Below are 19906 nucleotides of genomic sequence, written 5' to 3'. Positions count from 1 at the left end.
TGGTGTTGACAGAGTAGATCAGAGGTTGGAACCTTATGCTGCTCTTCGAAAGGCTTACGTTTGGTACAAGAAGTTGGCTATCCATCTGTTCCACTTGGCATCATTTAATGCTTTCGTTGTGTACCAGAAGTCTTGTCCTGGGACGAAGATGACTTTTCTTAAGTTTCAGGAGTCTATAATAGGCAGCCTTGTACTTGTGCAGCAGGCAAGTGTTCCTAGATTTGGAGTGGTGGAGGAAGTGGCTAGATTGCAAGATCGCCACTTTCCTGAATCTATTCCTTCCACTACTGCTAGAGAATTTCCGACTAGAAGATGCAGAGTCTGTTGGCGAAGAGGCGTGCGGAAGGAGTCTCGTATATACTGTCCTGACTGTCCTTCTAAGCCTGTATTGTGTATGTCAGCTTGTTTTAAATCGTACCACACGCAAAAGAACTATTGGGAGTTTGATTGAGCTGTAAAGTGAATTGCTTGGTCTGCATTCTGTAAAACATTTTTAGTTTGTTTCAAGGATTGGCATTAGTGCAAAGTTTTTATTTTAAGAATTTGTGTTACCTGATTTGTAGGTATTTCCATTTGTTTAGTGTCATTTTCAAAAAAAGAATTCTAAATGTGTTTGTGGTGTGTGCCGGCTGGTGCTTGGCTGGCGGTGTGTGTGGAGTTGCGCTTGGCTGGCGGTGTGTGTGGAGTGGTGCTTGGCTGGCGGTGTGTGTGGAGTGGTGCTTGGCTGTCTGTGCACGGAGTGGTGCTTTGCTGGCGGTGTGTGTGGAGTGGCGCTTGGCTGGTGGTGTTCGTGGAGTGGTACTTGGCTGTCTGTGCATGGAGTGGTGTTTGGCTGATGGTGTGTGTGGAGTGGTGCTTGGCTGGCGGTGTGTGTGGAGTGGTGCTTGGCTGGCGGTGTGTGTGGAGTGGTGCTTGGCTGGCGGTGTGTGTGGAGTGGTGCTTGGCTGGCGGTGTGTGTGGAGTGGTGCTTGGCTGGCGGTGTGTGTGGAGTGGTGCTTGGCTGGCGGTGTGTGTGGAGTGGTGCTTGGCTGGCAGTGTGTGTGGAATGGTGCTTGGCTGGCAGTGTGTGTGGAGTGGCGCTTGGCTGGTGGTGTTTGTGGAGTGGTACTTGGCTGGAGGGTGTGCGTGGAGCGGTGTTTAGCTGTCTGTGCACGGAGTGGTGCTTGGCTGGCGGTGTGCGTGGAGAGGCGCTTGGCTGGTGGTGTGCGCTGAGTGTTTGGCTGGCGGTGTGCATGGTCTGGTGCTTGGCTGGTGGTGTGGGTGGACTGGCGCTCGGCTGGCGGTGTGTGAGTAGTTACTTTCTGTTGGTCACTGCACACACTGCTTGTTGAGTGACACTCCACGCAGTCCATCAATTTGTGTAGTTCCAGTGTCAGAAATGTGGGCGTGTGAAAGTGATGGGCCCTTGAATGGCGCTGTTTGCTGGTGTGAGTGTTGAAATGTGATGGGTCCGCGGCTGGCGGTGTGAATGTTTTGAATGTGTCACACGTACGAAAGGTGTATGAATGGCCTGTAAAGAGGTTGGTGCCTTGACGTGGCTTTACAGCTCACGAGCTGTGAGTCAGTGGTTCAGTTTATCATACTTGCAATTATACACAGTGTATTTCATTTTTGTGAAATTACTTGCGTATACAATTGTATGTACTGAATCATCACTCACCCTCGTGCCAAATCCAACCAGTATGTGTGTGTGCTTGCGGATTAGATGGGTGTGCAGTAATAATTGTTTTTTTTCTCTTTCTGCATTAGGGTGTACCTTGTCCCTTATTGTGATTGTTGTAATGTGTTGCTTTTATTCCAGATGGTGTCAGTGGTCTTGTTTGTATCAGGTATGAAAGGTGCGTGAATGGCCTGTAAAACGGTTGGTGCCTTGTCGTGGCTTTACAGCTCACGAGTTGCGAGTCACTGGTTCGGTTTTTATGCATTTATTTATTGACAGAGCATTTCATTTTTTTGAAATATCTTGTTAATAAAATTTTATATACTGAACCATCACTCGCCCTCGTGCCAAATCCAACCTGTATGTGTGTGTCTTTGAGGAATAGATAGCCGTGCTTGAATGTTTGTCTTTTGAGTAACTCTGTTAAGGTGAGGTACCCTTTTACTCGGGAGAACAAGGGGAACGCTGGGTGGTAGGACATTTTTGCCGGCACGGCGATCCCACGGCAAAATTTTTGGAAAAGTGCTATTTTTACCTAATTAAGGTTTGCAAGGAGTTCTGGGTAGGAAAACATTGGGGGACCCACGCATGCCATACCTCCCTGGACTCCCCCGGGTGTCTACTTTTCAGAAATGTGTGGGTTTGGTAGGTTTCCCTAGATGGCTGTCTCGCACGGGGCCAGAAACCCAGGTAACCCCTCTTGCAAAAGCTGGAGAATTCATGTCCACCAGCTTTTGCAAGAGGGGTTACCCGGGTTTTTGGCCCCGTGCGAGACAGCCATCTAGGGAAACCTACCAAACCCACACATTTCTGAAAAGTAGACACCCGGGGGCTTCCAAGGAGGTATGGCTTGCGTGGATCCTCCAACGTTCCTTTACCCAGAATCCCTGGCAAACCTCATTTTTTGCTTGGAAAAAATCATTTTTTTTCACACGTTTTAGTGTGGGAAAGCGTGGCATCACTGGGCTCACACAAATTACCTCCCACCCAGCGTTCCCCAAGGTCTCCCGATAAAAATGGTACCTCACTTGCGTGGGTAGGCATAGCGGCTGCTTTAGGAAAAGGCCCAATTCATACTGTGGAGACGAAAACATTACCTTTAGCCAAATAATCTTATTTTTTGAGGGGGTCACCTGAGCTTTTGGCCCGGGGCTTGGCAGGCATCTTTGGAAACTACCAAACCCAAACAGTTCTGAGAACTAGACACCCGGGGGAGTCCAGGGTGGTATGGCATGCGTGGGTCCCCCAATGTTTTCCTACCCAGAAACCCCTGCAAACCTGAAATTTTGGTCCAAAAACCAACTTTTCCATACTTTTTTGGGTGGGATCTCGCTGCCGGAACAAATGTCCTACCACCCAGCGTTTCCCTTGTTCTCCCGAGTAAAATGATACCTCACTTGTGTGGGTGGGCCAAAGGCAAGTGACTTAGGCTGGGGTGCTTAATTTGTAAAACGTAAATATGAGTAAAAACTACCTTTTTCAAAATTCATTTTTGGGGTGTTCTACTTTGGGGCACCCACACAAGTGAGGTATCCTTTTACTCGGGAGAACAAGGGGAACGCAGGGTGGTACGACTTTTTTGCCGGCACGGCGATCCCAGGCCAAAAAGTTTGGAAAAGTGCAATTTTTACCTAATTTTAAGGTTTGCAGAGAGTTCTGGGTAGGAAAACATTGGGGGACCCATGCATGCCATACCTCCCTGGACTCCCCCGGGTGTCTAGTTTTCAGAACTGTTTGGGTTTGCTACTTTGCAAAGAATACCACCGAGCCCCGGGCCACAAATTCAGATCCCCCCCCCCCAAAATCAAGGTAGTTTTGCAATAAGGTAATGTAAATTCACCACCGTACGATTTGAACCGTTTCCTGTTGCAGCCACTATGTCTACCCACGCAAGTGAGGTACCGTTTTTTTCGGGAGACCTGGGGGCACGCTGGGTGGGTGGAAATTTGTTGATCCACGCAGATTCCAGAACTTTCCACCACAGAAATGTGAGGAAAATGTGTTTTTTTGGTCACATTTTTATGTTTTCAAGGAGTTCTGGGTAGGAAAACATTGGGGGACCCACGCATGCCATACCTCCCTGGACTCCCCCGGGTGTCTACTTTTCAGAAATGTGTGGGTTTGGTAGGTTTCCCTAGATGGCTGTCTCGCACGGGGCCAGAAACCCAGGTAACCCCTCTTGCAAAAGCTGGAGAATTCATGTCCACCAGCTTTTGCAAGAGGGGTTACCCGGGTTTTTGGCCCCGTGCGAGACAGCCATCTAGGGAAACCTAGCAAACCCACACATTTCTGAAAAGTAGACACCCGGGGGCTTCCAAGGAGGTATGGCTTGCGTGGATCCTCCAACGTTCCTTTACCCAGAATCCCTTGCAAACCTCATTTTTTGCTTGGAAAAAATCATTTTTTTTCACACGTTTTAGTGTGGGAAAGCGTGGCATCACTGGGCTCACACAAATTACCTCCCACCCAGCGTTCCCCAAGGGCTCCCGATAAAAATGGTACCTCACTTGCGTGGGTAGGCATAGCGGCTGCTTTAGGAAAAGGCCCAATTCATACTGTGGAGACGAAAACATTACCTTTAGCCAAATAATCTTATTTTTTGAGGGGGTCACCTGAGCTTTTGGCCCGGGGCTTGGCAGGCATCTTTGGAAACTACCAAACCCAAACAGTTCTGAGAACTAGACACCCGGGGGAGTCCAGGGTGGTATGGCATGCGTGGGTCCCCCAATGTTTTCCTACCCAGAAACCCCTGCAAACCTGAAATTTTGGTCCAAAAACCAACTTTTCCATACTTTTTTGGGTGGGATCTCGCTGCCGGAACAAATGTCCTACCACCCAGCGTTTCCCTTGTTCTCCCGAGTAAAATGATACCTCAATTGTGTGGGTGGGCCAAAGGCAAGTGACTTAGGCTGGGGTGCTTAATTTGTAAAACGTAAATATGAGTAAAAACTACTTTTTTCAAAATTCATTTTTGGGGTGTTCTGCTTTGGGGCACCCACACAAGTGAGGTATCCTTTTACTCGGGAGAACAAGGGGAACGCAGGGTGGTACGACATTTTTGCCGGCACGGCGATCCCACGCCAAAAAGTTTGGAAAAGTGCAATTTTTACCTAATTTTAAGGTTTGCAGAGAGTTCTGGGTAGGAAAACATTGGGGGACCCATGCATGCCATACCTCCCTGGACTCCCCCGGGTGTCTAGTTTTCAGAACTGTTTGGGTTTGCTACTTTGCAAAGAATACCACCGAGCCCCGGGCCACAAATTCAGATCCCCCCCCCCCAAATTCAAGGTAGTTTTGCAATAAGGTAATGTAAATTCACCACCGTACGATTTGAACCGTTTCCTGTTGCAGCCACTATGTCTACCCACGCAAGTGAGGTACCGTTTTTTTCGGGAGACCTGGGGGCACGCTGGGTGAGTGGAAATTTGTTGATCCACGCAGATTCCAAAACTTTCCACCACAGAAATGTGAGGAAAATGTGGTTTTTTGGTCAAATATTTATGTTTTCAAGGGATTCTGGGTAACAAAACCTGGGGGTAGGCAGACGAGTCACCCCAAACTGAATTCCCCTGGGTGTCTAGTTTTCAAAAATGTATAGGTTTGCTAGGTTTCCTTAGGTGCTGGCAGAGCTACGGCGCAAAAACAAAAGGTAGTCTTTTTGTCCGAATCGTGCAAAATTTCACTGGGAAATTGAGGTGCGACCATGCTGCGTTTTGCGCTGTTTCATGTCGCAGCCACTATGCCTACCCACGCAAGTGAGGTACCATTTTTTTCGGGAGACCTGGGGGCACGCTGGGTGGGTGGAAATTTGTTGATCCACGCAGATTCCAGAACTTTCCACCACAGAAATGTGAGGAAAATGTGTTTTTTTGGTCACATTTTTATGTTTGTAAGGGATTCTGGGTAACAAAACCTGGGGGTAGGCAGACGAGTCACCCCATCCTGAATTGCCCTGGGTGTCTAGTTTTCAGAAATGTATAGGTTTGCTAGTTTTCCCTAGGTGCTGGCAGAGCTACGGCGCAAAAACAAAAGGTAGTCTTTTTGTCCGAATCGTGCTAAAATTTCACTGGGAAATTGAGGTGCGACCATGCTGCGTTTTGCGCTGTTTTATGTCGCAGCCACTATGCCTACCCACGCAAGTGAGGTACCATTTTTTTCGGGAGACCTGGGGGCACGCTGGGTGAGTGGAAATTTGTTGATCCACGCAGATTCCAGAACTTTCCACCACAGAAATATGAGGAAAATGTGTTTTTTTGGTCAAATATTTATGTTTTCAAGGGATTCTGGGTAACAAAACCTGGGGGTAGGCAGACGAGTCACCCCATCCTGAATTCCCCTGGGTGTCTAGTTTTCAGAAATGTATAGGTTTGCAAGGTTTCCCTAGGTGCTGGCAGAGCTACGGCGCAAAAACAAAAGGTAGTCTTTTTGTCCGAATCGTGCAAAATTTCACTGGGAAATTGAGGTGCGACCATGCTGCGTTTTGCGCTGTTTCATGTCGCAGCCACTATGCCTACCCACGCAAGTGAGGTACCATTTTTTTCGGGAGACCTGGGGGCACGCTGGGTGGGTGGAAATTTGTTGATCCACGCAGATTCCAGAACTTTCCACCACAGAAATGTGAGGAAAATGTGTTTTTTTGGTCACATTTTTATGTTTGTAAGGGATTCTGGGTAACAAAACCTGGGGGTAGGCAGACGAGTCACCCCATCCTGAATTGCCCTGGGTGTCTAGTTTTCAGAAATGTATAGGTTTGCTAGTTTTCCCTAGGTGCTGGCAGAGCTACGGCGCAAAAACAAAAGGTAGTCTTTTTGTCCGAATCGTGCAAAATTTCACTGGGAAATTGAGGTGCGACCATGCTGCGTTTTGCGCTGTTTCATGTCGCAGCCACTATGCCTACCCACGCAAGTGAGGTACCATTTTTTTCGGGAGACCTGGGGGCACGCTGGGTGGGTGGAAATTTGTTGATCCACGCAGATTCCAGAACTTTCCACCACAGAAATGTGAGGAAAATGTGTTTTTTTGGTCAAATTTTTATGTTTGTAAGGGATTCTGGGTAACAAAACCTGGGGGTAGGCAGACGAGTCACCCCATCCTGAATTGCCCTGGGTGTCTAGTTTTCAGAAATGTATAGGTTTGCCAGTTTTCCCTAGGTGCTGGCAGAGCTATGGCGTAAAAACAAAAGGTAGTCTTTTTGTCCGAATCGTGCTAAATTTCACTGGGAAATTGAGGTGCGACCATGCTGCGTTTTGCGCGGTTTCATGTCGCAGCCACTATGCCTACCCACGCAAGTGAGGTACCATTTTTTTCGGGAGACCTGGGGGCACGCTGGGTGGGTGGAAATTTGTTGATCCACGCAGATTCCAGAACTTTCCACCACAGAAATGTGAGGAAAATGTGTTTTTTTGGTCAAATTTTTATGTTTGTAAGGGATTCTGGGTAACAAAACCTGGGGGTAGGCAGACGAGTCACCCCATCCTGAATTGCCCTGGGTGTCTAGTTTTCAGAAATGTATAGGTTTGCTAGGTTTCCCTAGGTGCTGGCAGAGCTACGGCGCAAAAACAAAAGGTAGTCTTTTTGTCTGAATCGTGCTAAATTTCACTGGGAAATTGAGGTGCGATCATGCTGCGTTTTGCGCTGTTTCATGTCGCAGCCACTAAGCCTACCCACGCAAGTGAGGTACCATTTTTTTCGGGAGACCTGGGGGCACACTGGATGGATGGAAATTTGTTGATCCACGCAGATTCCAGAACTTTCCACCACAGAAATGTGAGGAAAATGTGTTTTTTTGGTCAAATTTTTTTGTTTGAAAGGGATTCTGGGTAACAAAACCTGGGGGTAGGCAGACGAGTCACCCCATCCTGAATTGCCCTGGGTGTCTAGTTTTCAGAAATGTATAGGTTTGCTAGGTTTCCCTAGGTGCTGGCAGAGCTACGGCGTAAAAACAAAAGGTAGTCTTTTTGTCCGAATCGTGCTAAATTTCACTGGGAAATTGAGGTGCGACCATGCTGCGTTTTGCGCTGTTTCATGTCGCAGCCACTATGCCTACCCACGCAAGTGAGGTACCATTTTTTTCGGGAGACCTGGGGGCACACTGGGTGCATGGAAATTTGTTGATCCACGTAGATTCCAGAACTTTCCACCACAGAAATGTGAGGAAAATGTGTTTTTTTGGTCACATTTTTTTGTTTGAAAGGGATTCTGGGTAACAAAACCTGGGGGTAGGCAGACGAGTCACCCCATCCTGAATTGCCCTGGGTGTCTAGTTTTCAAAAATGTATAGGGTTGCTAGGTTTCCCTAGGTGCTGGCAGAGCTACGGCGCAAAAACAAAAGGTAGTCTTTTTGTCCGAATCGTGCTAAATTTCACTGGGAAATTGAGATGCGACCATGCTGCGTTTTGCGCGGTTTCATGTCGCAGCCACTATGCCTACCCACGCAAGTGAGGTACCATTTTTTTCGGGAGACCTAGGGGCACGCTGGGTGGGTGGAAATTTGTATGTATAGGTTTGCTAGGTTTCCCTAGGTGCTGGTTGAGCTACGGCTCAAAAACAAAAGGTAGTCTCTTTGTCCAATGAGCTTAAGATTTCACTGGGAAATTGAGGAGCGACCACGTTGCATTTTGTGCCGTTTCCCGTCGTAGGCACAAGGCCGACCCACACAAGTGAGGTACCATTGTTTTCGGGAGACCTGGGGGCACGCTGGGTGGGTGGAAATTTGTTGATCCGCGCAGATTCCAGAACTTTCCACCACAGAAATGTGAGGAAAATGTGTTTTTTTTGTCAAAATCTGAGCTTTGCAAGGGATTCTGGGTAACAAAACCTGGTGGTAGGCAGTCGAGTCATCCCATCCTGAATTCCCCTGGGTGTCTACTTTTCAAAAATGTATAGGTTTGCTAGGTTTCCCTAGGTGCCGGAAGAACTAGGGTGCAAAAACTACAGGTAGGCACTTTGCCAAAAAAGGGTCAATTTGTAACTGCAAAATTTAGGTGTGACCACGTTGCATTTTGCGCCATTTCCTGTCGCAGGCACAAGGCCGACCCACACAAGTGAGGTACCGTTTTTATCGGGACACTTGGGGTAATTCAGATTTGTAAATCAACTGTTATTACCAATTGAGCTTTCTTGCATTTCTCCCTTTGAATGAAAGATATTGTGTAGAAAAAAAAAACTTTATGAAAAATGACCAATAATTCTCATGCTAGTATGAGTATTCCCAACTTTGAAAATGTGCAATTATATACTGTTTCTGAACTCTATAATTTGTACCCAATTCATACATACATAGGTGTCTTTCATGCAGATTATTCCATGTGTACATTTTCCAAGACAAAGTGCACTATACCCAGTAAATGAAAAAATACCATTGCAAGTTGCTGCTCAGTTTTTGGATCTGGGTTCGTCGGGTTCTTGGTGAAACTACAAGTCCCATATATCCCCACAACCAGGAAGGTCTAACGGATGTAACGGTATATTGCTTTCCAAGAGCTGTCAAAATTAGAGAAAGTTATAGGTGAAAACGTTGAGACAAAAGGCCGTTGTTTTCAACAAATTTTCAAATATTCCAATATCTAACTGTTAGTTTCTATAACGAAACCTTCATGGATTTAGACAAATGACCCCTTTCTGAATTCAGAATTTTGTCTATTTTTCGGAAATGTAAAGCTTTCCAGGATCCATTATTGCTTTCAAACTAATTTCTACCATTAACTGGAAGGAGGTGGAAAGCTCTAAAAATAGCAAAAATAGGCTATGTCCCAGAAAAATGCCAAAACTGAGTGAAAAATTTCGGTTCTCTGACAAAACACTGTCATTCCCTAAAAGCTGAGAAAATGGAGAATTCAGCCCCACAAACCCTTTTTTGATACCATATTCAGGGAAAAAGCCAGAGGCTTTCATTTGCAGCCCGTTTTTCCCATTTTTCTGAAAAAAACAAAAAAAACACTATATTTTGGTTAATTTCTGGGCCCCCTCCAAGGGAATCCACAAACCCTGGGCGCCTTTAGAATCCCCATGATGTTGGAAGAAAAGGAGGCAAATTTGGCGCGGATCCCTTATGTGGTCAAAAAGTTACAAGGGCCTAAGCGCGCACTACCCCAAAACACCAAAAAAAGCCTTAGCACAGGAGGGGGAAAAGGCCTAGCAGCGAAGGGGTTAAAAGATACAGGTGAACAGCTAATATATATCAGCGGGTTATTGAAGTAAAAGCTAAGCTTAAGTGAGGGCTAAGGGATAAAGTACAAATCTAAACAATATGGATGTGGGGAAAGGGTTGGCCGCTTGCTAGCTAATCATATTGCAGTCCAAAGGGCTAGATCTATCTAATCTAATCTAATCTAATCTAATTTGTAAATCGCGCTACTCACCCGCTAGGGTCTCAAGGCGCTGGAGGTGGGTGTGGGGGGGCGAGGGGGGAGTCGCTACTGCTCGAACAGCCAGGTCTTGAGTTGTTTCCTGAAGGAGAGATAGTCCAGGGTCAGCCGTAGGTGGGTGGGGAGGGAGTTCCATGTCTTGGCCGCCAGGTAGGAGAAGGATCTTCCTCCGGCGGTGGATTTGCGAATTCGTGGGACGGAGGCGAGGGCGAGGCTGGCGGATCGGAGCTAGCGGGTGGGTGTGTAGAATGTCAGGCGGCTGTTGAGGTATTTCGGCCCATGTCGTGGAGAGCCTTGTGTGCGTGGGTGAGGAGTCTGAACGTGATCCTCTTGCGGACGGGGAGCCAGTGCAGGTCTTTCAGATGGGCAGAGATGTGGCTGTGGCGAGGGATGTCCAGAATGAGTCGTGCAGAAGCGTTCTGTATGCACTGGAGTCTTTTCTGGAGTTTGGCTGTGGTTCCAGCGTAGAGGGTGTTCCCGTAGTCCAGACGGCTGGTGACGAGGGCCTGGGTGACCGTCTTCCTGGTTTCGGTGGGAATCCCCCGGAAGATCTTTTGGAGCATGCGCAGGGTGTTGAAGCAGGAAGATGAGATGGCGTTGACTTGTTTGGTCATCGTGAGGGAGGAGTCTAGGATGAAGCCCAGGTTGCGTGCATGGTCCGTTGGCTTGGGTGCGGTGCCCAGGGCAGGGGGCCACCAGGAGTCGTCCCAGGCAGAAGGGGATGGTCCCAGGATGAGGACTTCCGTCTTGTCTGAGTTCAGTGTCAGACGGCTGAGCTTCATCCATTCCGCTACGTCTTTCATTTCTTCCTGGAGGCTGGCTCTGGCGGTGGCGGGGTCGTTGGTGAGGGAGAGGATCAGCTGGGTGTCGTCGGCATAGGAGATGATGTTAAGGTTGTGTTGGCGTGCGATGGCTGCGAGAGGGCTCATGAAGACGTTGAAGAGGGTGGGGCTGAGTGACGATCCTTGCGGAACACCGCAGATTTCAGTGGCCGCGGATCGGAACGGGGGGAGGCGGACTCTCTGGGTTCTTCCAGCGAGGAACGAGATGATCCACTCCAGGGCCGCTCCTCGGATTCCGGTGTTGCTGAGGTGCTGTATCAGGGTGCGGTGGCATACGGTGTCAAAGGCTGCTGAGAGGTCTAGGAGGATGAGGGTAGCAGTTTCCCCGTTGTCGAGCAAGGACCTGATGTCGTCGGTAGCTGCGATGAGGGTGGTCTCGGTGCTGTGGTTTGCTCGGAAACCGGACAGGGAGGGGTCGAGGGATACGCTGGTCTCGAGGAAGGCAGAGAGTTGTCTGTTGACTGTCTTCTCAATGACTTTGGCCGGGAAGGGGAGGAGCGAGATGGGGCGGAAGTTCTTTAGGTCCGTGGGGACGGCGGTGGGTTTCTTCAGGAGGGCGCTCAGCTCGGCATGTTTCCAACTCTCCAGGAAGGTGGCGGATGGGAAGGAGCTGTTGATGATGTTCCGGAGTTGGGGTGCGATGATGGAGTCGGCGTTGTTGAACATGTGTGTGGGCAGGGGTCGGTTGGGGAGCCGGAGTGGATGGTGTTCATCAGGTGAGTGTTGTCTTCGGTGCTGACCGGGGTCCAGGTGCAGAGGGTGGTGGTGGGGGGCGTTGGTTCGGTGGTTGGGTGCGTGGTCTGTGCTCCGAAGCTGTTGTGTATGTCGGTGATCTTGCGGTGGAAGAACGAGGCGAGTGAGTCGCAGAGGTCTTGCGAGGGTGTGATATCGTTGTTGCAGGCGCTGGGGTTGGAGAGCTCTTTCACGATGCTGAAGAGTTCCTTGCTGTTGTGGGTGTTGTTGTCCAGTCGTTCTTTGAATGTTGTCCTTTTGGTGGTGCGGATCAGCTGGTGGTGTTTGCAGGTGGCATTCTTGAGGGCTGTCATGTTTTCTGTTGTCTGGTCGTGGCGCCAGGCTTTCTCGAGGGTGCGGCAGGTTTTCTTGGAGTTTTTGAGGTCGTCGGTGAACCACGGGGCTTTCCTGCTGCCGGGTCTGCTGGGAGGGTTTTTCAGTGGTGCGAGGTCGTCGGCGCAGTTGGTGAGCCACTGTGTGAGGTTGCGGGCTGCTTCGTTGGGGTCCGTTGTGTTGGTGGGTGGGTTCTGGCTGAGGGAGGTGGTGAGCTGGTCGGCGGTGATCTTGCTCCAGCTTCTGCGGGGAACCTGTTGCGGGTGGTGGTGGGTCGTGGTTCTCCTGAAGTTGAAGTGGACGCAGCTGGGATCAGTCCAGTGTAGTCCGGTGGAGTGGCTGAAGGAGATGTGCTTGCTGGAGGAGAAGATGGGGTCAAGCGTGTGGCCGGCGTAGTGGGTGGGGGTGTTCACCAGTTGCTTGAGTCCGAGGTTGTGGAGGTTGTCCAGCAGGGCGGCGGTGTTGCAGTCCTTGTTCTCCAGGTGGAAGTTGAGGTCCCCTAGGAGGATGTAGTCTGAAGAGGTGAGGGCGTGTGGACTGATGAAGTCTGCGATGGCTTCGCTGAATTGTGTGCGTGGTCCCGGGGGTCTGTAGATGAGAGTGCCTCTGAGGGTGGTCTTGGGGTCGGTGTGTATCTGGAAGTGAAGGTGCTCGGCGGCGGTGAGGGTGTCGTCGGAGTTGGTCGTGATGCGGATGGTGTTTCTGTGGACGATGGTGAATTTGAAGTTTACTTATTGGGCCTAATACTGGCACTGCATGGCTTTCATACCAACAGTCCTTTGGACCAAACACGGGGTCCCGTCTGTACAAAACTGCTGATCCTAACTATTACAAGCGGGTCCGATTTAAGATAATTAGAGATATCACCAGGATATGGCAAGCTATTTGTAAGTAACATTCTCTGTCAGTGCTGCACTCATATACGATGCTGTGGGGAAATCCTATATTGCCTGACATATTTCATGATCACACTGATAGATCTTGGCAGCGAAAGGGCATTTCACTGTTCGGTCAGCTTTACAATGAACATGGCTTTTGATATTTTTTAGCCCTGAAAGAAGAATTTGAGCTGCCACAGAATAAATTCTTTCAGTACTTGCAGGTAAGGGACCTCTTTAAACGCAGTCAGAGCATTTTAGAGATGGCGAGCCCTTCTGAAGTACTCTGTACTCAGACTTCAGGACGAGGAACTATTGTCATTGTCTATCAAACTATTAGCAGCTGTTACAGTTAATTTGAAACTTCAGCACTTTAGGTCTATGTTTATTTTGTACTATACTCCTGAGCTTACGACTCAATCATCGGCTAAATCATCTTGTCCAAAATGTCCGGCGTATGCTGCAGACCCACACCATATGTTCGTTAAATGTCCAAAGCTGAAAATATTCTAGTCAAATCAAATCAAATCAAAAATCACTTTATTCGGTTTTGCAAAGAAGACCATAAAAGTTCATAAAAATACATTTCATACATTAATTCAGTTTAAAAAGACTATTAAAAAGTCATGAGTTTAAAATGCATTTTGTAAAATCGTTAAAAGAAGGGGATAGACTCTTAGTACCAACCCTTATAGTCTCTTCATACATTTGATTTTTCAGAGGTTAGACCTATGACGTATGCAAAATTTCAAAAAACGTACAGTTGCTTTTGCTATCAATTCATTTTCTAGGTATTGTAACGCCAGATAGGCTGGGCGACATTGGCGTAGGCCCCAATATTTAAATATGGGCAATAGCCATTGTCTGCGGGGTGCCTCAAAGAATTTACAAAATAAGACTGTATGTATTGTCGACTGCTTTGATTGGGAGTCACAAGGGCACAATGACATTTTTGATGTCCAATCATTTTGTATGGGAAAGCAGACCATTAAGTGGAACATGTTGAACCTAAAGCGTGTCAGAAGTAGTTTTTCAAATGGGGTCATGTTATACAGCAAATAAGGTTCAATAGATGATACTGTTTGAACTAGTAAACTTTGTTGTACAGAGGATTTATGGATTTCTTTTAGCAGACGTGTTTGGTGCAAATGTGATAAGCATGCTTTCCTCAGATCTTTTTTGGAAATGCTGTATAAAGATAATGGATCTGTAAAATAATGTCTGTGTCCCATATCTGTAAGAAAGGCATTAACGTAGGCTGTCCATTTCATCCGCCCATAGTGCTCCAGCGTTTGAATATCTTGAATAATCAGTCTAGTTAAATTGCATTGTTCAGTGACCCAAATTCTTCTCCAGAGCATTATAGGTTGTATTCTTATAATGTCCTCTAGATGGTCTATGCCCAGCTCTTCATGACAGGCGTATGTAGAAGAATTTTTCGGCAGCCCCAATAGGTATCTTAAGAAGGCATTTTCTATTTTTTGTAAGTCAGTCACGTTTGCGTGTCCCCATATCCCTGCCCCATAGATAGCAGTACTAACACATTTTGCCTTATAAATTTTTAAGGTTTCTAGAGGTGGCTTGTGACCCAGTTTTTGGACAAATGTTCTCAAGGCCGCTGTTGTTTTTAGAAATGATAGTTTTCTCGCCGAGATTGCCGCTTTCCACTTAAATTTGTCGTCAATGACAATTCCCAGGTATTGGTAAGTGGGTGTTCTTTCCAGAGCTTCCCCTTTCACAAATAATGTTTTAGGTTTCATGTTTTTCCTCCCCGCATGCATAGTAAAAGTTTTTTTAACATTTAAAAACAAGTTCAAGCTCAACATAAATTCACAGTATCTATCCAATTCTCGCTGCAGTTCCACAGATGTTCTCGCTAGAATGACTGCGTCGTCGGCATATAGCAGCGCGGGTATATGCCGACGACCGACAGAGGGGAGGTCTCTACTTCCCTCAAGCAGTGCTGTCTCAAGGCCATTTGTATAGAGGGTGAATAGAAAGGGGGCCAGTACGCATCCTTGTCTGACCCCCTTTTCTACCCGGAAGCTATCTGACAGTTGACCCTTTGTCCCAAATCGCACTCTGCCTGTTGTTCCAGTATAGAGTTCTCGTAGGAAATCTACAATAGGGGGATCTACTCCCATATTCAACAGGATCGTCCACAGCCTTGAATGTATGACACAGTCGAAGGCTGCGGATAAGTCCACATACACCATGTGAAAGGCACTCCCCTTGGCCTCTAAGTATTTTCCTGCCAATAGGGTCAGGTTTAGTGCTTGGTCCACAGTGCCTAGACCTTCGCGGAAGCCATATTGTATGTCCGATATGACATTGTTTGTGACTGCCCACTCCTGGAGTCTCTCGAGAACTATCCGACCAGCGACCTTCCCGAGAGAGTCCAGGAGGGAGATAGGCCTATAACAAGTTGGCGAGTTTCGGTCTCCCTTTTTGAAGATTGGGACTAATATAGAGGTCTTCCATGATTTTATCAGCCCTTCTTCTAGGGATGCGTTTAAAACATTTGTCAGGAGCGGGGACCAGAGTTCTTCCTCGTATTTATAAATGTCAACGGGAACCCCGTCGGGCCCCGGGGCTTTGCCTAATTTAGTGGATTTTAAGGCTTTCTGTACCTCGTCGTGCGTAAACTGCAGGTTTAGTGGATAGATAACTTGCTTCAGCAAGTCCGTTGTTTCCATATTATCTGGTGGACTTAAACAAAAGACATTTGAGTAGTGTTTTACCCATTCAGTGTTGGTAATCGCGACATCAATAGAGGGTATATCCTCCTTCCCTGTGAGGTATGGTGACCTTACTATTTTCCAGAACTCAACACTGTCTTTGAGTTCTGTGCTTTTTTTTAGACACTCCCAGAGGTCAGTTTTTATCTCGTGTTTTCTGTTTTTAATTGCTAGGGCATATTCTCTCCTTAGAGCGGTAATTTCCACCCTGTCTCTATCCTTACTGGCCAATGCTTTTTTTAGTTTTACATGTGCTTTCGTACAAGCTGAGTTGAACCAGCCTTTTTTATCACGGATAATCTGTTTGCAAGATCTAGTTAAAGCCTTTTTTATTTTTTCTGTGATAATATTAAAGCTAGCTATTGTCTTAGAGCTTTCTGCCTCACGGTCTAAACAAAGTGAAATCTCATTTTTACAAGCTGTAACAATTGTTGAAGTGGTCGCTTTTTTATCAACGTTTCCCCATTTTAGGGTGTAGCCATTAAGAGACCCCATCTCTAAGTTTTGTTGATGCAATAAGGAAAAAGTATCAAAATCTTTTTGTTTTCTTTGTTCTCTTAGACTGATTACTATCGGAAAGTGGTCACTTAAAGGATTTTTGGGTACTTCGAATAATTCTATATTTGGACCTTTATGTGCTGAGATCATAACGTAGTCTATCAGACTCGTCAGTCCCCTGCCATTAAAGGTTGGGGTGAAAGGTACTTGAGAGGTTTTTTGTTCGTTTGCAAAACCCAGTTCTAATTCGGTTACAGCCTCATTCATTTCTTCACCTTCATGTGAATGGGTAAAGTGAGTGATCATATTTCCATCATCATCTACTATCCCACATTTATCTGTATTATTATTATCGCATAGGTGGATGTTAAAGTCTCCGCCCCATAATATGGTGCATGTTTTATTAATAAATTTCTCTTTTAGGTTTTGTAAAGTACCAGAGATTTCTTGAAGAAGATTAGTTAGATCATCTAGTTTTTTGTTATTGTAAAAGTTTACAATGATGTATACTATCTGTTTAGTTGTCTTGATGATAACTATTTGGTAATTCTCCTGTAATTTTACTGGAACAATCTCTTCATATTGTAGGGTGTTGGCTATATAGATAATTAGACCGCCACTGTTTCTTCCAGATGAAGATTTTTTTGCTGAAGAAAGGAAAGTCTTATATCCCATTATGTGTAGCGGGTCGATAGCCCAAGTTTCCTGAAGACAGATAATACTGCTTACAGTTACTTGGTTTAAAAAGTTAGGATTTGTTACTTTAGCCAGCAAACCTGCTATATTCCAGAAAGTTAAATGTATTAAGGAAGTGCTTTTATTATTGTTGTTTGAAATTGTCTTAATTAATGAGTTTCCATGGTGTTGGTGGCTAATTTTTAATTGAGCTGGGTTGATTTCGTCATTAGGTCCTATATGTTTTTGAGTATTTACAGTATTTTCTGGTGTTATGTTCTGCGTGTCTAAACCATATGTACTAGAGGGGCTATCTGACATCTGGCCTACTGGATATAATGTAAGGTTCACTGAGTCTGCAGAATTGAAATTTTCTTGTCAGTCATTAAAATCAAGAGTAGAAAGTGCAGCAAACCTATTTTGAGTTGGAATACTATAAAGATTACCAGGAGCTGCGGCAACATGTTGCCAACGAGGGTCCCTGTATTCTTTGGTTGGCATTGTAGATAGATAAGGGTGAGGTATGGTCATTTCGCCACCTTTTCCCCGTCCCCCCCTTAACAAATGCAATCCATCAGGTTGGGTACATCTAATGGTATCCCCTTCGTTCCATTTACATTGCAGACTCAGTGCACGCGGGTCGCTGAAAAGTAATTGCACGGCGTCTCCGGCATCCTCATTCGGCTACAAGTAAGTGCTCTATATGGTCATTTCGCCACCTCTCCCCCGCTTCCCCCCCCCAACAAATGCAATCCATCAGGTTGGGTACATCTAACGGTGTCCCCTTCGTTACATTATAGACTCAGTGCACGTGGGTCGCTGCAAAGTAATTGCACGGCGTCTCCATCGAGACTCATCCGGCTCCCTCGACTACGGATTGCTCACACCCGTTGTTCCACGATGCCACGAATTGTTCTTTAGTGGGTAAGCTTTTTCGCTCTTCAGCTAACCCTATGTGGCTGGGGCGGTGCGATCAACTCCGTGATTTATTTATTCATTTACTTGCAGATCGCGTGTTATGATTTGTCGTACCCAAGGCTACAAAGATATCCCGCGTGTGATTCTGGGTAGGTGAGTCATCGTCATTATTTAAGTTAATCGGCCCCCTAGCAATGAGCCCTAGTATGTATTCAGTTTTTGTATACCATTGCAGATACACTGGATGGCAAGAATCTTTCGGCGTCCACTGTTCCCAACCATCAGTACTTATCAAATCTACAACCAAGGTATATGTTTTACTTCCCTATCTTGTTTTAGACCACGCCTCAACTGGCAATACAGTTCCAACCACGAACCACACCGTTTCTAATCCGAATTACTCCCTCCAAAAGTATTGCGTCATGTTTCGATGCAGGTTGGTGTTCCCTATGCAACACATGTATTGTGTCAATATATAGATCCAACGGTCACCATAACACCAATGTTACTAGTAATATCAGGGATGTAGTTACCTCATCAGGGTACTATCAATAAGAGTCCAAAACTCTCATTGTGGTTCCGTCTGTGTGCATTTTTAGATTCTTGTGCTGTGACAATGCAATATGAGATTTATTCCAAGATTATGAATTACAATGTTTCCATTATGTATTTTTATAAACTAGGTTGCTGGCCCCGTAATATGTCCTGATGAAGACCCCACAGCAAGGGCACGATTAATTCCTGCAAAACTTAGAGGGTCGAAACGTCGACAACATTTTGCTTGACTGTTAACTTCACGCCATCATATTTACATTTATTGTGTTATGTGAAGTATAACGTTTCGTTGATTCTAATTTTGAACCATTGGTTTTTGTTTGGTTTTGAGTATATCTAACCAATATTCTGTAGTGAATTTGCTGATTTTACTGTCACTCATTCCCTCCCATCACTATATCCTCACTTGACCACCTCCCTTCCTCCTCCCCTTTGGGGCACTGCACAACCGTCCAGAAAGTTTTGATAAAAATTGTCTGTATCTGAAGTATACCCCATCCCATTGTGAATAAAACATTGTGAATGCATTTATTGTTTTATGAACTGATTAGAATTTTCAATTAACGTTCTACTACACTGGGACCCCCTCCTCTCAGTACTTATACAACCCAGGTCCCAGTGACTATGTTTGGGTAAACCCCCTCTTCTTTACACCGGCTACATTATGGCATCACTGAAATGTATGGTGTTTGGTACGAAACACCTTGTATTAATAAACCCACACTGAGTCCAGTGATGTATTTATTAACATATGCACTCAGAGGGACCTAAGAGGTGTCCCCTGAAAACTTACCAACTACTAGTTTACTGGCTAACTGGTTACGACCAGCCTACCACCACAGACTAGTTTCTGAGCCCTAGGGGTGAGCCCATGCTCTAGGGAGGTCAGGAACAAAGCCTCTCCGGCAAAGGGTGTTTAACACCACCTTCAGCAGAATAGCTTGTAAATTAGATTCCAAGGCGAAAAACTACAAAGACCCGACCGCCATTAGTATGCAAATCTGGCTTTCCTCATAGGTGAGGGGATGCCAATCTTCTGACAAGGGTCCATTTGGTGCCTGGACAGGCAGGAAAATTAGTAGTCAGTGAGGTGTGTTGACCATCAGGCTCGGTCCACCCGTCAGGTGGGCTACCGGATGTGGACATGAAAATTTTAAGTCTGCCATCTTGGTGATGGCAACATTGGGGTCTCTGGGACAGGGTTAGGCCCACTTCCCACAGGTGTGGGTAAATAGGAGTTGTAGTGACCCCCAGGGGTAAGTAGCCCATTGGATTCTGCTCTACACTCTTAACACCCATAAATCTAGTATTTAGAGGAGCCCCTGGCACTAGGAAATCAGATCTCAAAAGCCTGAAAGAAGAAGGCCACTGAGGAGCCGCAAATTTAAGAACAGATGACCAGCGGCTTACTTGGTGCCAACCCTACCAGCCTTCCAGCAGTCTGATAATTGCACCAAAGACTGCTCGTCCTGCTCTGCCTGCGCCTTCAAAAGCCTGGGAGGACTTCCAGCCTTAACTTAAGACACAGGAACTCGTGTGGAACAGAAGAGCTGCTCCCCTGTACTCGGCAGGCAACCCAGAAGAGTTGTGAGGACTACAGACTCCCAAAAACCCAACACCGGAAAGCACCACTGCATCCGTGCCCCATAGCCAGAGGTGAAGTGGGCCAACAGTGCCAGTGTGGTCCCCAGTATCTCCAGAGAAGCAGCCC

General features: G+C 46.5%; 1 protein-coding gene across 3 annotated transcripts in view; it reads right to left on the bottom strand.

Moving 5' to 3' along the window:
- MARF1 (meiosis regulator and mRNA stability factor 1) overlaps positions 1-19906 on the bottom strand; it is a 745071-nt gene that overhangs the window by 567960 nt on the left and 157205 nt on the right. The window lies entirely within an intron of this gene.

This window comes from Lissotriton helveticus, chromosome 10 (genome assembly GCF_964261635.1).
Source record: "Lissotriton helveticus chromosome 10, aLisHel1.1, whole genome shotgun sequence".
Classification (NCBI taxonomy): Eukaryota; Metazoa; Chordata; class Amphibia; order Caudata; family Salamandridae; genus Lissotriton; species Lissotriton helveticus.
The sequence above is the reverse complement of the archived record's forward strand: the minus strand, read 5'-3'. Positions and strand labels throughout refer to the sequence as shown.